Source organism: Pteropus medius, unplaced genomic scaffold (genome assembly GCF_902729225.1).
Source record: "Pteropus medius unplaced genomic scaffold, Ma_sr-lr_union100, whole genome shotgun sequence".
Classification (NCBI taxonomy): domain Eukaryota; kingdom Metazoa; phylum Chordata; class Mammalia; order Chiroptera; family Pteropodidae; genus Pteropus; species Pteropus medius.
In genome coordinates, this window is record NW_024349224.1 from 5,640,587 (window position 1) to 5,646,890 (window position 6,304).

General features: G+C 55.7%; 1 pseudogene; it reads left to right on the plus strand.

Annotated features, from left to right (window-relative positions):
- The first annotated feature begins 4,345 nt into the window (after positions 1-4,345).
- On the plus strand, positions 4,346-4,464 carry LOC120617405 (uncharacterized; annotated as a pseudogene).
- Positions 4,465-6,304: the final 1,840 nt, after the last annotated feature.

A 6,304-nucleotide genomic window follows, 5' to 3' on the forward strand; every position in this document is an offset into this window, starting at 1 on the left:
AGGGGCCACATATGGTGGAAGGGGAGCACGAAAGAGATGGACTTGGGCACAAAACGGTAAGAATAAGCCCCCAGTGACACCACATTTGGTTTGACAGACACGGGGACCACGTGAAGATTCTCCAGTGACAGCCAATGCTTCTGCTCATCCCCTCCCTTTTGAAAACTACACACCCAAGAAGTCCACCCAGCAGCTGGGAACCAAGCAGGGACCTGAGTCGGAGGAGCAGCCCTGAAGTAGGGTCATGACAGGTCACGCGCGTTCTGGCTCGGAGACCAAGGCTCCTCCTAACTCCGGTCCGACTGAAACCATAGTTTCTGAGGTCGCCACTGTCCCTTCTCTGTCAGCACACTTCCCGACCGGCCCTTGGTCTCCCACCCGGGTGACCGCTGACAGTCACCAGGTGTGAGCCCCGGGCAGGCCACAGACGACACCTCCACCCGAGTTCTTCTGGCCCGAGCTTATGGTGGGACGGCCCCCTTGGTGCGTGTCCTCGGCACTGGGCTTGGACACTGGGGCGCTGACCTCGGAGCTGTATCTCAAGACCTGACGAAATGATTACCTTATCTCAACTCTGACCCATCAGTTCCTAAGACGACCTGAACCCCTGATCCACAGGGTCTTGTGATTTTGCCCCATGTCCTCATGTAACCTGTAACCTCCAGGCCACTGGGGAGTCGAGTCCCACAGGGCACGAGCTCGCCCGTCTTCGGATTATCCGGTTCTAAGAAACTAATTCCTTCCTTTACTGCAAACTCCTGCTTGTGCGATTTTTTTGGCCAGAGCACACAGGCGAAGGGACTTGATTATTGGGGTTCAGCAACAGCTCCCCACGGGCAGAGGGGTTGTGATGATTTCCACATAGTTCAGGCAGGGTTCCTTCTTTGGCTGGGCTGTTATCAACAAGATATTAATCCTGCAGCTTGGACCTACTAAAAAGTGGGGACTCTAGGCTTAGGGGGTTCACCTCTGGCACGCAGATGAGTGAAGGTCAGAGGGTCAGCCCTACTTCCATGACTCCCTTCCTCTCCTCCCTCCCTTCCAAGCCCCCAACTCCTGGTACCCCCCCACCTCCCCATCCCCCCCACTCCTGTACCCCCACTCGGCACCCCCTCACTTCCTAGCATCCCCCACCTCCTAGCTTCTGCTCCTTGGCACTGGCCTCCTGGCACCTGCGCTCATGTGACCCCACTCCTGGCGCCCCTCCCCCACTTGACGCCTCCCCATCCCTGGCACCCCACTCCTGGCCTCCTTCTACTCCCCAGGCACCCTCCCCCCACTCCCTGACACCCCTCCTCCTGGCACCCCACTCCTGGCGCCCCCCAGCCTGGCTTACATCCGAGACCTGGGACTGACTGCAGCTACGCCTCACATTCTTGCACGGGAACACCCTGCCCAAGAGCGCACGCAGCCACCCACGCCCTCACGTCCGTCATCTGTGGTATTTTTTAAGACACTGCTGCTTACGCGTCTCTCCCCGCCCACCCGTTGCTCCAGCAACACCAGGAGGCCACCTGCCCAAGGGGCCGCTGGCCCGAGTGCCCCCAGAGAGAGGTCTCTGCTTCCACGACTTAGTCTTTCTGCTCCTGAGAAAGGCAGAAAAACAGCCCCGGGGAAGGGAGGTGTAGGGTGAGCCTCAGCTTCCCACACTGGGCCATGGGAGACAGGTCCCCTCGGCCCTTCCAGCTCCCCTCCCGACTTTTCAAGATCTCAGGTCAGGAAGGACTTTAAAGATAAAGACAATGCGATCCTCCGACGTGGCAGAAGAAATGGAAGCCTGGGGAGGCGGAGCGAGGTCACGGTCTCACAGCTAATTGGCTGCACGCGCGGTGGTGTGTGGAGGGCTGTGTGGGGTGAGTGTGTGCACACGTCTGTGCGTGCACGCGAGTGTGCATGGCGTAAAGGGTCAGAGGCGGTGCGAGGGGGGAGCGAGGCACAGAGAGCCCATCTTTCCTTTCACAGATCACCCCAGAGATTTCCTTGACTTTACAGGTGGAACTGAAGATAAATGGATTAGCCAGGTGAATAAACCTGTATTAAAAACTTTCTGAAAAATCAATTTGAGAGAGATGATTTGGGAAAATAAAATATGATCGGCTGTGTCAGAGAGCTTGAATAAATCGATGCCCACCAGGCTGGAAAACAAGTTCTGATCTGCAGCTCCTGTGCCATCCTCGCTGGGAGCGACTCAGTAATTGGACCAGAACGAAACGCATTAAAGATGATGTTTCTTCAAGTGAGAATTAATTTATTTGCTGACCAACAAAGACCAAAGTAATTTCAGAATTTTAAGGATGGCGAGACATCATAAAATTGTTTATACTCTTCATGCCGACCCGACATTAGACATGGAACCTGAAAAAGAAACCGGCGTCTCCGCCCCCACGCCTGGCATTCCAGGCCCAGTGTCCCCAGGCCCAGTGTCCCCAGGCCGTGTCCCCAGGCCCGATGCTTGGGGGAGGGGCGGCGCAGGACCCTGAGATGCACTGTGTCACCCAGGGAACCAACACCCATGCCTGTGGCAGGAGGGGAGTGAACGCAGCCGGGAAGTCACGTGGGTTTCTTTTCTGCTCCGGACCATGCCCGCGAAGGCCGAAGGGTGAAGGGCGGGAGTTGGCCCTGGAATGACTCCGCCTCCAGAAAACAAAGTCCATTGTTGAAAAAAAAATGAGGACCTACGTTGTGGGGGGCACCTCAGGGCAGGAGAGGAAGGGTGCGGTGGCCCCCCAGGGACGGTGGCTTAGGCGCCCGAAGGACTCAGAATGGGCCACGTGATCTGAACGTGGTATGTGAAGCAAAGCCGGCTGGGGACACATGGCAGAACGCTTTCCCGGAGCACGCCCTGCCAGGCCAGCGGTCAGTTTTCACCGGGTGGCGGTCGGCACGTGAGCGCAGCGACCTCGCTGCGCTCACTCGAAATCGGCCACGAGGGTGCGGTGACACCACCGACACCGGCTGCCTTAGGCTGCCCAGCCACAGTGGCCCATCTGCCAGCACACCCGTCACCGAAAACCCTCACGGGCCTCAAACTGAGGTCGCAGGCAACTCAGGCCTCCGCCGAAGCGTCACCTCCCCAGGGGCCTTCTCTGACCTCACCCTCTTCAGTCACTGTCACACGGTCCGATTTTCTTTGCAGGTCTTACTGACCCCTGAAATCCCCGTCTGCTGGCTGGGTTGTCGTCTGCCCCCTGCTAGGATGTGGGCTTCCCCGAGCCTGGCGATCGTAGCCTGCTCACTCCTCACAGCGCAGCCCAGAGCCTGGCACCCCGGCCCCGTCGGCGCCCGCTGAGCGGGATGAATGAGTGAATGGTCCAGAGCCTCAACTGCCACCGCGGACCCGTCGTCCTGTGTTGGTAAGTGTCGGCCCTCCATTTCTATTCTGAAAGTAAACAATTTCAGGGACGATCCCACTTTCAATGACTAAAGTCCTCAATGGAATAAGTCTCTCAATTTATTTCCTCCTGGACAATGGGGACAAGCAAAGAAAAGGGCACTGAATACAGACTTTGCTCATCTAATTCTTCTGCTGAGTGACATTTCTAGGTGCTGTGTCAAGAGCTACAGGCAATCTTACCTGTAATAAGAGAAATGCAAACTAAAACTCCATTTTTAAAAAACTCTCAGATGGAAAAGATCAGATCAGTTGGTAACGGACAGTGTTGAAAACGTGTCAAAAAGACACTGTCATAGACGGCCCGTGGGAGCTAAAACTGGTACTGCCTTTCACAATATCTGTTAAAAATCCAAATGCACGTGCCCTCTGACCTAGCACACAGCTGGGAATTTATCCAACAGATTTATGCTCACGCAGGTGCAAAACTGCAGGTCTATGAGGTTATTAATTGTGGTAAAAGATCGAAAACAAAAGTCCCTCAGCGGGAGCCTGGTTAAGTGAATTACAGTGCAGCCAGAAAATGAAATGCCACAGAGAAAAAGCCACGACTGAGGAAGCTGTTAATGTACTGAGACAGAACCATCTTCAAGACCTACCAAATAAGCCACGGGCTAGGCTACCGCTGTGTAGAAGCTGGCGAAGGGAGAAGTGTGTACACGCAGACGTGCAGCTACGCTTGGACGTGCTGGGGACATTCTGGAAGAAAGTACAAGAACCTGGGGACCCGGCTGACTCTGGTAAAGAGTCAGGTGGCTGAGGGACAGGGGTAAAAAGACTTTACTGTGCTTTTTGAATTTGAACCATCCAGAGAGAACCATGCAGATATATCTCCCGTGCAAAAATAAATAAATAAGTTAAAAATTTTAAGCTATGGATTTGGCATCAGAGCAGTTGAGAGAGAAAATTCTGTATTTTAGTCATGTTAATATGTCAGCAGAACTTGCCACTCAAGTCTATGGCCATGCTACCCCGAATAAGTCCGATCCTGTCTGATCTCGGAAGCTAAGCAGAATCGGGCCTGGTTAGTACTTGGATGGGAGACCACCTAGGAAGACCAGGTGCTGTAGGCGTAAAAAATTTAAAAAAAATTAAAGGATTGTAAACTGACAAGGTCTTTGCAATATGTGAGAGGTCAACAAGGGTTGCCTCAGCTAAAACAAACAAACAAACAAACAAAAAAAACAAAACTTGCCACTCAGCTGCCCTCCTTGCCAAAGGTAAATGGGCAGAGGAACTACTTCCATCCCTGGGTGGCAACTGGCCTGCTGCTGTCCCCTCTGCTGGCTTTTCCATGTGTCCTGGGCCTCACTCACTCGGTGACCTCGACCAGCCTGCACACCGATGGCTCCCCATCTGAGTCTCCAGACCGGCCGTCTCCCCTGACCTCCAGACTCCTGTCGCCAGCTGCTTACTCAACAAGTTCCCTTCGTCACCTCCAACGCCACGGCCATCTGCCTGACACACCAGTCCTGCCTAGTCGCCCCTCCTCTCATCCCCCACATCTAACCTGTCAGGAAGTCTGGGTCACCCCTACTTCAGCCAGGTCCCGAATGCAACCACCTCCCGGCAGCTAATCTGCTCCCGTCCTGGCCCCCGCGGTCTTGGCCGGGTCACCGTTAAGCCTCATGGGTCTCTCCCTGTCTCCCTGTGGATGCAGCCAGCGTGACCCGTTAAAACCTAACTCAGGTCGTATCATTCTTCTGCTCAGAATCCCTTATGGTTCCCCTCTAAGTGTAAAATCCAAAGTCCCCGCCGTGTCCCCAAGACCACATGTAATCTCTTGTCCCTGCCCCTTCGCTCTGGCCTCAGGCGGGCCCCCTCCCTTCCCTCAGTGGCTCCGCCTATGGGCACCTTCTTGCTGTCCAACCACGCGGAGCTCAGGGCCTTTGCACACACCATTCCTGTCGCCCGAGAACTTCTTCCTTGGGACAAGTACGCAGCTCAGCTTCTCCCTCCCTTCAGGCCTGGACTCGGCAGCGCCTCCTGGCGGGGCCTGCGTCGGCGACCCACCTGCAGTCGTGGCCCGCCCTCCCCCGGCTGAGCCAACGCCCCCTTCCCCTACTTTGCTGTCACCCTTGTCCCCATGTAACTTATTTATCGTGTACGTTATCAGTTTCCCTCTCTTGCTCGTCTGCTCAAGGGCAGGGCTGTGTCCCCAGAATTTAGAACAGTGCCTGGTGTGGAGCAGAGGCTCAGCAGACACTGGGTGGGTGCGTGAATCCTCTGCCTGGCCAGCTCTCGGGGCAGTGGCCGGCCACCTCCCTGACTTTGTGTCTTATTGGCAACGGCCAGAATCCTCGGCAGTGCCTTTGACGGGCTTAAGCTGCATCTCTGCTCATCGCCTCTTTGTCCGTCTGTCACCTTCGGCAGAGTCACCAGAGTCCACGGCCCTGACCTCACTCGGCAGGCAGAGTCCTGTGTGACCCTAACATCTGCTCTCTCTTTGGTGCTGCGTTGAGGTTACCGCAGAGCCTGCAGAGGCCAGCAGACCCCGGAGGGAGGGGCGTGGGCCAGGCCCGGCGGGCAAGGCCCAGCCTGAGGAGCGGCCACCCTCAGCTCTAGCCCACTGATGCCAGGCAAGGATGTGGTTCACAGCTGTCAGGTCTTCCGCTTTTCCGAGAGAAACTTCCTACCTTTTAAAAGCAGAAAACTAACTAATGCTCAAGCACTGAGGGTTTGATCAAACCCATCCTGGGGGTCACTAGTGAGAGATCTTTGCACAGAACTCAGACCTTGCAGAAGGCTGAGGGGGCGGCCGCCCTGGGCCCGGGTCTGTCAGCAGCCGTAATGCCTGGGAAGAATGGCTTCTGCGGGTGGACCCCAGGAACTGGGGCGGGTTTGCTGCGTTCAGGCTTATCCCCCTCGCTGTGCGGCCTCATGGCTTCTCCTCTGCTTAAGGAGAGTATTCAC